This window comes from Protopterus annectens, chromosome 3.part1, assembly GCF_019279795.1.
Source record: "Protopterus annectens isolate FY-2018-M chromosome 3.part1, PAN1.0, whole genome shotgun sequence".
Taxonomy (NCBI): domain Eukaryota; kingdom Metazoa; phylum Chordata; order Ceratodontiformes; family Protopteridae; genus Protopterus; species Protopterus annectens.
The window spans coordinates 1081003426-1081014618 of record NC_056732.1 but is presented as its reverse complement, the minus strand read 5'-3'; positions in this window follow the sequence as shown (position 1 = coordinate 1081014618).

Below are 11193 nucleotides of genomic sequence, written 5' to 3'. Positions count from 1 at the left end.
CCTAAAATATACATATTTAGAAGACAGACCTTTGAATGATAGTAACATCAGAAGTAACCTCCCAGGTCCAAATTGAGAAAGCTTGACCCAAGGCTAGAGATGCATTACACCAAGAGATCACAATTTTATTGTATGCGGTGGTATTCCTTTGGGAAACGTAAGTATTATTAAACCGAAATGGTGCTAGTTGTTTACAGCGGCCTACCTGATGAAGCATTACAAGCAGACACAGTACAACACTTCAGAGAGGCTGTGGACAAAGAACTGTGTTTGGACTAGATGGTTTAGTATGCTATGGCTATTTTTTAGCAGCTTAGTAAATGAGAAGATAACTGTTTCAAAACTGTTATTGTCCTCTATCAAAATATGTCTTTCTGTACTGGTTTACATATACTTTAATTACATGGGAGCCATTATTTATCTTTATAATTCTGTTATGGTGGTAATGCTCATTTTCAGTGTATTTTTTTTCTGTGGCATTACCTTATCTCAATGTTTTCATAATACTTCAGTGGTCTGTGGTTACAAATAAAGTGCATCAGTGTTTCCTATTACAGTCTAAGTTAGACGTGTAGTTTATCTCCCCTATATCCAAGCCATTTATCTCGCTGTTGTGATTGTTTGCTAGTACTATAAATATTTCATGTACACACACTTATGAGTGACAAACTAGTTATGTAGGTACATGGTCAGTGCATTGCAAGATGTAACATTCCTGAGTAAAGTATATGATTCAAAGTAGATTGTACTATTTTTAACTGAATGCTGAGTATCTGCGTTTCAGAGCACCTTATTATGCTAGTTTAAATAAGTTTTACCCAACCCAGACTATCTTGGTGAAGTGATCATTCAAATTAATGTTTCTCTATATGCCAGATTCCATTTTTGGCTTTCTTTGTAGTCAGAAGTTCCCCTCATTTTCTTGGTAATTGTTTCTGCTTATCTTGTCTTTCAGGTACAGACTCTCAAACAAGGATAATTGAAAACTGTGTACATATTAATTTATTCTTTTTCTGTAAATATCAACACAGACAATCCCAAATTCTTTAATTTTACAGTATTACCAAGATACTGACTAAATTTTATAAAAAAACAATTGTACATATTTTGTTCATTCTGCTGGCATGTTATTTTAAATTTTATGAGGAAAGATGGTGGACTACAGTGCATAAATGATTAATCTTAAAACTGGGGTTCATCATTCTTCACATTGTGTTCGACCACCATAATAGACATATGGAGTTAAACAGTAGGTGTCAGAAGAGGTGAACTGTCCCAGTTTAACTCAATGAAGCAGTGACTGCATTATTTTGTTTGTAGCTCGATGGGAAATCATATTCATTTCACTGAAGAGCTGTTTATATGGCTAGCTGTTTAAAAAGTATTTACAGTGTGTTTGTTTAGTTTATTTATGTATGTATTTGTTTGCATCTGTTATCCAAGGCAGTGCACTGATCTGTTAAGATCAGTTACAGGCATTGCCTGCATGTAAAACACAGTTCAAAAGATAAGTTTGTGAATATGTCTTACATACAAATTGTAATGATGCACAAGGCTTATGAGTATATCTAGTGAAATGCCTTTAAAAATTAGATGGGCCACTAATATGTAATAAGAGGACTGTATAAATCTGGTTTACATAGAAATTTAATGAATATAACACACAAAATATAAAACCTCTACAGGGCTATGTAAACAAAGGTGACCTGAAGACCCATCATTATTTACTGCTAGAAAAGTCAAAATATCTTCAGATAATTGCACACATCTCTCTAACCTCATTAATTTCCCTGAAAAAGTAATTGAAGCAGTGGATAGTGGTTATGCAGTGCATACAACATATTTCGACCTAAACAAAGCATTTTACACTATTCTTCATGCAGGTATTATTGATAGACATAAATCTAAATGCAAATCCTTATTGTGTGCTGTGGATGCCAAACTTGTCTGACAGAACCCATGAGGTTAGAGTTGCAGGCACCACTTCTGGAAGCTAAAAAAAGTTACCTGTATCACAGGGCTCAGTTTTGGGCCCTATCCTATTTGGCATACGTTTCTTAAACTTTCAGTCCAGTATTTCTGGCCTACATTTAACTGTCTTTACAGACAACTCTTAATTGGGTGTTATTTGATCTTCTTTTGACTCAGAATTGTGCCAGTATGAATTAGATCATGTTAACAACTGGTGCAAGGATAATGATCTGAAATTAAATGTGAAAAATGTAGCATAGTTCATTTTGATAAACAAAACCATTTCACTTGCCATATAGGAGATATACCCCTCCAATCGGACACTGTTGTTACTGTTGTAAGGGATCTTGGCACTGTTGTTGATGATGCCGTACCATTTGACCATCATGTCTCCAAAGTAGTTCAGAAAGCCTTTTATTTGGCCCATCTAATTTTTAAAGGCATCTTCACTAGAGCCAAAGAAGTCTCATTTCCTCTTTACTTGTATCTTATCAGACCCATTATTGAATATAATGCACCTTTTATCTTGTACTTGTATAAAAATATCTCACAGCTTGAAAGACCTCATAGATTCAAAACTATAAAGATCAGTGGCCTCAAAAATTTTGATTATAAGGTGAGGCTGCCAGCTATTTCTCTGTACTCATTCTTGTACAGCCTCTGCCGCTGAAATCTGTGTCTAGCCTCCTGTTTGTTTGCAGAAGTAATTGTACTTCAAACACTTGGTTAAAGGAACCAAACCTCCTTCAGTTTATAAGACGTGTTAGCACAATAGATTCATGTCCAAATATGTCCCATACCACTGGAACAAACTTCAACTTCTTGTCAAGCAGAGTAGCACCCTTGCCACCTTCGAGGAAAACCTAGATAATTTGGTGGGCAGTCTCAAATTCTTCCCATCTATCTTGTTTTTCCCTCCTTGAGGCTAAAGGGAACTTTTTGAGTAGGTTTTTTGGCTGGGCGTGAATGGTCTGCCGACAAATTGCCTAGTATTTATCTGTGAACTTGCGATAGCTTTTGGCTATCCACCTTTCTATACAAACAGAGCAAAAATGGGAGAAAAAAGCACTACCAAAAGCACCAAAATGCCAACAAAAATATTCCAAACTGTAGCACTCAGGAGGCAGGACAAACCACGAAGATTTTCACAAGAACTTTAATAACGAAGTAAAATAAAAAGACACAGTAAACGTTTAACTGGCTTACCACGTTTTTCGTCTCTGGGAAACTGAGACTTCTTCAGCACCAGTAGCCATTTGAACCCCACAAGCATATAAATACACCTTCAATTAATTGATTAATTACAATTGCATAATTACATCTAAAGACATTATATTTTCAAACTTTAAAACAAGATAAGTAATACAGCCTCAGTAAGAAGCTAAGATCCCTCATAAAATCCTTCAAAGCTAGTTATGAAAACAAAATTGCCACTGATTCTAAAGACAACCACAAAGCATTCTATAGCTATGTTAAAAATCTCAATGGCAACACTCAGATCTGCTCTGAGTTACAGCACAATGACACTAAATATACAGAACCAACTGATATTGCCAACATCCTGGCAGATATGTTCAGTGTTAACTTTACCCCCCTCTCACCCCCTAAAGGGCCCATCTTTATACCGGATGAATGCAAAGTTCCTGTAATCACGGCTGCACAGGTAAAAATTTCACTCTCCAAAGCCAAGAACACAGCATCCATGGGACCTGACAGCATCCCAAACTGCCTTCTACATGAACTACAGAATGAACTGGCACCCCACCTAAGTACCATGTTCAGTCATAGCCTCACCTCAGGCTTTGTGCCCATTTAATGGCGCACCGCGACAGTTATCCCACTCCCCGGGGTCTGTTGTGGCCCCCCCTTTGTGAACTATCGCCCCATTAGCCTGACGAGCCTTGTCTGCAAGGCCATGGAACGTATCATCATGGAACTCATAAACAAAGACATTGGAGATCTCCAAACCCTGTACCCCACACAGTTTGGGTTTGTAAAAGGCAGATCATGTCTCCTAAACCTGATAGACTTCTTTGAAGTAGTCACCAAGGCCATGGATGAGGGTAAGGTGGTTCACACAGCCTATTTAGATCTCGCCAAGGCGTTCAACACCATCCCCCACTCTGGAATTATAGAAAAACTCACTAAACTAGGTATAAATCCCTACGTCACAAGATGGGTTGCCAACTGACTTACTGAAAGAACCCACACTGTGAAGGTAGCAGACTCCAAATCAGACTTCAGACCAGTGACAAGTGGAGTACCACAGGGTTCAGTCCTGGGTCCTCTCCTGTTTGGTATCTACTTCTCTGAAGTACAGACTAACACAGAAGGTCTTTGGCTAACTAAATTTGCAGATGACTGCAAACTAGGAGCCATAATTGAAACTCTTAACGATGTGGACATCCTACAAAAGGGCCTCACTGAGACATGGTCTCAAGCTCAATGCCAAAAAGTGCATTGTCATCCCCTTTGGTAAAATTTCTGTACCCATGAACTACCACATAGGCGGTAGTCTACTTAACACCAAAAGTGTGATAAGAGACTTTGGGGCACAGTTGGACAGTAGTCTCTCCTTTGATAATCACATCACCAAAGTGGTCAGGAAATCCTTCTACGTAGCACACCTCATCACAAAAGGTTTCTCATCCAGAAAAAAAAGAGGTCATTGTTCCCCTCTGCTCATCACTCATTAGACCCATTATAGAGTACAACGCCCCTTTTGGTATGTACCTCACAAGACATCTACAACAACTGGAAAGGGCGCAAAAATGCCTCACAAAGAGGATTAATGGCCTCAAACAGATGCCTTACGCAGACTATCTCAAAAAACTCCAGCTTTACTCTGTCGCATATCGCCTACTCAGAGGCAATCTCTGCCTAACATATTGAGCTATGTCAAACCCAGAGTTGTTGGACATGCTCCACTTAAAGAAATCCCAATCCCTCCGAGCTACACGTTCTAGGGACCTAAACCTTGTCACCACAATAAACAGAACATGCTGGAGGGATAGATTCCTGTCCCAGAGACTTCCCATACTACCTATCTATGTCAAACAGAGCTCCTCATTAGCACTCTTCAAGAAAAATCTTGATTGGATGGGTAATAGGAAATTCACCCCGGGGATCACTTTTGTGGTTCTGCTTGAAAGGGGCACAGGAAAATAATTTTCTTGGGTGGCGAAAGTTTTGGCTAGGCTTGCATAGGCCCTAGGGCCAATAGCCTAGTACCTACCTATGAACCTAAAACACTCGTACCTTAGTTTATTCACTTTTATAAAGGTCCCTTCAAAACAACTCAAATAGTCATAACAGTCTCTAAAGGAAAAGTCTTCATATAGACAATATATATAAGAATCTAAAAGCATTCCGCTAGTGACCTAGAGTGCAAACAAAATAACAGTTATGTATAAGGGTCCAAAACATTTTAGTATTTGTTGAACTGTATAGTTCAACAATTATTAAACATATCCTGTGTAAAATGTATTGTATATAATATCACATATCCTGAAGATAAAATAAAAAAATAGAAAAATAGTAAAATAAGTATAGGAATAAATAGTCTACCTAGTGGGAGTTTTGTACCATAAAAAATTTATACTATAAACATTTTTTTTATATAGATGAAGAAATACAATAATAAAAAATAAATAGTACCTACAAAAATACAAGCTAAACCAATATAAGTTTAATTAAAACCAAACCTAACCAAAAATATACCCTCATAAAACTAAAATCTATTCATAACCTTGCTGCTCTTAATTTTAATAGAGGGGCTATCGAAATATTATCATTTAACCCCAGATGCTCATTGGCTTTTAAAAATACTTGCCAGTAGGTTTTTCTGTATTCGATCTTCTCTTCCTGTAAACCACCTCTTAATATTCCAGGGCACTGTTTCTAACCCACACATAATTTAAATTTAAAATTGGGGCAAGTTAAAGTGTGTTTATATAAGGCATTCCTGCAGTTTGAAACAGATTTTTACTATAATGTTCATATATTCTCTTTCTAAGACTTCTTTCAGTTTTACCCACATAGAATACCTCACACCTTTTGCAAGAAACTAAATATATTAAACCTTTTGTTTCACAATTACAATATTCATTGGCTATTATTAATTTGTCTACTAGGAAGATACGTAGAACTTCGATTCAAACTAAACATGCACTGCTTACATTTCTCACATTTTTTCATTCCAACTTTCCTAGTGATTCCTTTCTTATTGTCTGTCTTTTTTCTCAAGAATATTCTCAATGCAATTATTCTTCTTAAATATCAAATGAATAGAACGCACAAACAAGTTTTCCACATCTGAAAAACTTTTAAATAGGTCCCAATATTTATTAATAATAGTAACAATATGAGTGTCCTGGTGATAGTTGGTAATAAAAGCACTATTGTATTCACGTTGAGCCCTGTTGGGCTCCCCAGAAATTTCTTTTCTAAAAATAGTGATGCCCTTCCTTCCTAATAATGGAAAATATTTTTTGTCCCATCTCTTTTCACTTCCTGAATAACCTCCTCTATGATGGTTAGTGAATATTTTCTTTCTAAAAGCATTTTTTTAACCATTTCACATTCTTTTCAAAAATCATTTTCTTCCGAGGTCATCCTGGAAGCCCTAATAAACTGTCCTTTCACTATACTTTTTTGTTTATAAGGATGTACTCTCGTAAAATACAGGTAGGAATTGAAAAAAGTATTCTTTCTAAAACTAGTAGATTTACACCCATTCTTTTCTTCAACTTTGTGTATGGTTACATCCAAGTAAATAATCACGATTCTCAATATTGTAAGTAAAATTTAAAAATTGTTTAGGTTGACTACTATATTCTATAAATTCCTTTTAGTTTCTGTTCATTACCATTCCAAAATTTAATCATATCATTAAAAAACATTTATATAAGGTCCAATATTGATCATAGACAGAATTAACAATGTATTTCTTCTCCTAAAGAAATAAAATTATATTGGCATAGCTTGGAGCACAACTTGCCCCCATAGCTATGCCACTAATTTGTTTATAAAACTCCCCTTCAAAAGCAACTAAATTGTTTTCTAAAATCATTTCCATTACTGTTAAAATTACAATGAAAGTCCCTTATCAGCAATAGCCTTTTCAAACCACTCAAGACCCAATTTGTGAGGGATACTAGAAAATAAATCGTAATGTCAGTGGTAACAAAAAACATGCCCTTGCTGAATAAATTATCATTCACTTCCTTAAGAAATTCTCAAGAATCTTTCAACAAACCTGTGCTTTGTAAATTCATTCTTTTTCATTTTTGATTAACAAATAGCTAAAGAATGAGTTTTTAATCCACTTGCTGCTACAATAGGTCTCATTTGTGTTAAACAGTATCCGTATGGGTCTTCGGAATCCTGAAAATGGAAGGGATTACAGGTTTAGCAGTTTTCAAGAAGTTATATTATTTGGGACTAATAGAACCTTCCAACAATAAAATCATAAAGTGTGTACAATCAATCTTACTATAAGCAATATTTATTTCATTTATAGATACTGGTTCATATCTACTAGTGTCATTTAAAGTTTCCATCATTGTTCCTATGTACAAGATGTTATCCATAATTACAGCCCCCCCCCTCTTTGTCCTGTTTCATTACTCTCGTATTATTTTTATTCTTAAGTAGCCACCTTTTGTCCTTTGCCAAGTTAAACCAGTATTTCTTAGATTTAAAATTCTTTCTCAATTCCTTTTCAACTAATACCTCAATATTTTAATTGGGGCTATATAAGGGGTTATAGGTACTTTTTCTTCTTTAGATTGAATCCTTTATTGAAATTTCTCCATTACCAGAAAGTAAGTACTCCAAATTTTTCTTTCTAGGAAACAATTTTAAGTCCCGGATTAATTTATTAACCTCACATTTTGTGCTTGGTACATATTTAAAACCTTTCATAAAAAGACTAAAATGTATTGGATTTAAAACCATATTACTATAATTAGAAATCCGGTAATTATTAAATAAATATATTCCTTTAGATATTTCAATTATCGCCTCGTCTGGGGTGCTAACTATTCCTGTATTACTTTCAATTAATTCTTCTCTCTGTTGTAATTCATTGACTACTGTTTCAAGGACTGGTTCCTTATCCTCTCGGAACGTCTTAAGGGGGGGGGGGATTCTAAAGGGTCAGTGAACCTCAAATTATCGCTCCTACTACTATTAATAGAATGAGGCAATTCCCCTCCATACTGCCTAATTTGCACTCCACCATCTCTGTTCCAAAACCAGAGTAAACTAAGGTACAAGCATTTTTAGTAATGTTTGTATTGCTTGTCTTGTTTTAAAGTTTGGAAATGTAATGTCTTTAGATGTAATTATTCAGTTGTAATTTAAAGGTGTATTTAAATGCTTGGGGGGGGGGGGTTCAAATGGCTACTAGTGCTGAAGAAGTTTGTTTCCTGAGACAAAAAAACGTGGTGAGCCATTTAAGCGTTTATTGTGTCTACTCTCTTTTGTTTTACTTCATTATTAAAGTTCTTGTGCAAATTTTTGTGGTTTGTCCTTCCTCCAGAGTGCTCCAGTTTGGAGTATTTGTCTTATCTTTCTATACAAGTTAGTCATTCAGTGTAAGTGTCCTCCATTCTCTTTAAAAATACCAGATCTATCACTTCTAACCTTTGACAAGACTTGACTGAGAGTGTTTTTTTTTTTTGGGGGGGGGGGTCTGATTTTGGAATAAGGGAACAGCAGGTTGGGTAGGTGGTGTGAAGTTGGAACTAAATTTATCCACTCAAATATTGGCTTTTCACTCCGGAAAAGAGTATGTGATATTTCTGTAAATAATCTGAGACCATTGCTGAGTTTTACAACATCAAAGAAGATTTTATTGGTTGCCTTTAATGGAGGTAGCAACCTTAAGGTTGTATTCAACCTTACTCTTTAATGTTTTGAGTGAGGTTCTTGCTTCTCTGTGTCTGTGCTTTTTGTAGTGTAGAGATGAAGCTTTTCCCCTGTACTGTAAATCTTTAATATGAGAGTTCCATGACAAGAGTCTGTTTTTAAATTAACCACTGTATTTGGAGAGGATAAGGATGGCCTTCTCAGTACACTTATTTTGTTTCAAGTAGAAATCAGTGGTGAAAGTGGCAACTTTGGCAGGGGAGGGGGGGTCAACAGGTGCAATGTTAACTTTTGAACTTTTTTAGGTTTTCTATGAGCAGTAACAGGCTTGCTGGGATAAATCCTTACTGGATGTGGTGTTTCTAGAAGGAATTCCACAGTGTTTAAATAGAGTTTAAAGATAAATATGTACTTGTGATCCGTCTTCGCTATGTTGATGGATTTGGGGCTGTGCTGGTAAAGACAGGGTCAAGAATATTAGAGCCTCTAGTGGAAAAATTGGCAATTTGTTGAAAGGAGATGATGTTAATAAAATTTGGGAAATGCTGAACATATTTATTACTAGTGGTGTAGGTGTACCAGCTGATAGTTGAGTAGTTAAAGCCAGTGAGTAAATAGTGTTAGATTAGACACAGATCTCAGCTAGTAACTTTACGTAATTTTCATGGTCAGTAGGGGAAATGGATGGGGATCCGTAGTTAGCAGTGATGTGATTGCTAGTTTAAGTAAGGGCAGTTTGTACCACTATAAGTTCTAGTTTGTGGTGATGGAGGATTTGTTGTGAGAAAATGGGATCCTAGTGAGATACGAGTACTCCCTTGCAGCTCCCAGTGGGTCTAAAGGAGTAAATGGAGATAATCCCAAATATGGTGAGAGTGCTATCAATACAATGAAACCAAGTTTCAGTAACTATGCAGATGTGAATGTACTTAAGTCTGGAGGGCCGTAGGTTTAGGCATCTTTTTGTTCACATTCCTAGCATTGAGCAGTACCATGTTAATGTCATTCAAATTAGAATTTGCTACACTAGAATGTTCATAGGTAGGTAATAGGCTATCGGCCCAATGGCCTACGTCAGACTATCCAACAAAGTTCCCTGGCTTACTCCACCCAAGAAAGTTATTTTCCTGTGCCACTGTCGAGCAGAGACACAGAAGTGATCCCCGGGATGTATTTCCTATTTCCCATCCAGTCATCAAGATTTTTTTTGAAGAGTGCTAATAAAGAACTTTGCTTGGCATAGATGGGTAGCCTGTTCCAGAGTATGGGAAGTCTCTGGGACAGGAATCTATCCCTCCAGCATATCCTGTTTATTGTGGTGACAAGGTTTAGGTCCCTAGAACGTGTAGCTCAGAGGGATTGGGATTTCTTTAGGTGTAGCATGTACAACAGCTCTGGGTTTGACATAGCTTTATATGTTAGGCAGAGATCATCTCAGAGTAGGCGATGTGCTATGGAGTAAAGCTGGAGTTTTTTGAGATGGTCAGTGTAGGGCATTTGTTTGAGGCCAGTAATCCTCTTTGTGAGGTACTTCTGTGGCCTTTCCAGCTACTGCAGATGTCTTGTGAGGTACATTCCAAAAGGGGCATTGTACTCGATAATGGGTCTAATGAGTGTTGAGTACAGGAGAACAATGACCTCTTTTTTTTTTTCCTGGATGAGAACCCTTTTATGATGAGGTGTGCCACGTAGAAGGACTTCCTGACTACTGTGGTGATGTGACTATCAAAGGAGAGACTACTGTCCACCTGGGTCCCAAGGTCTCTTATCACACATTCGGTGTTAAGTAGATTGCTGCCTATGTGGTAGTTCATGGGTACAGAGATTTTACCAAAGGGGATGACACTGCACTTTTTGGCATTGAGCTTGAGGCCAAGGCTCTGACACCAGGCATCTGTCTCAGCGAGGCCCTTCTGTAGGATGTCCACATCATTTGGGGACTTGACTATGGCTCCTAGTTTGCAGTCATCTGTGAACTTTGTTAGCCAGAGGCCTTCTGTGTTGGCCTGTATTTCAGAGAAGTAGAAACCAAACAGGAGAGGTCTCAGGACTGAACCCTGGGGTACTCCACTTGTCACTGGTTTGATGTCAAATTTGGAGTCTGCAACTTTTACAGTGTGGGTTCTGTCAATGAGCCAGTTGGCAACCCATCTTGTGACTTAGGGATTTATACCTAGTTTAGTTTGTTTAGCTATAATTCCAGAATGGGGGATGGTGTTGAAAGCCTTGGCATGGTCAAGATATTCTGTGTGAACCACCTTACCCTCATCTATGGCTTTGGTGACTGCCTCAAAGAAGTCAATCAAGTTCAGGAGGCATGATCTGCCTTTCACAAACCCGAAGTGGGTG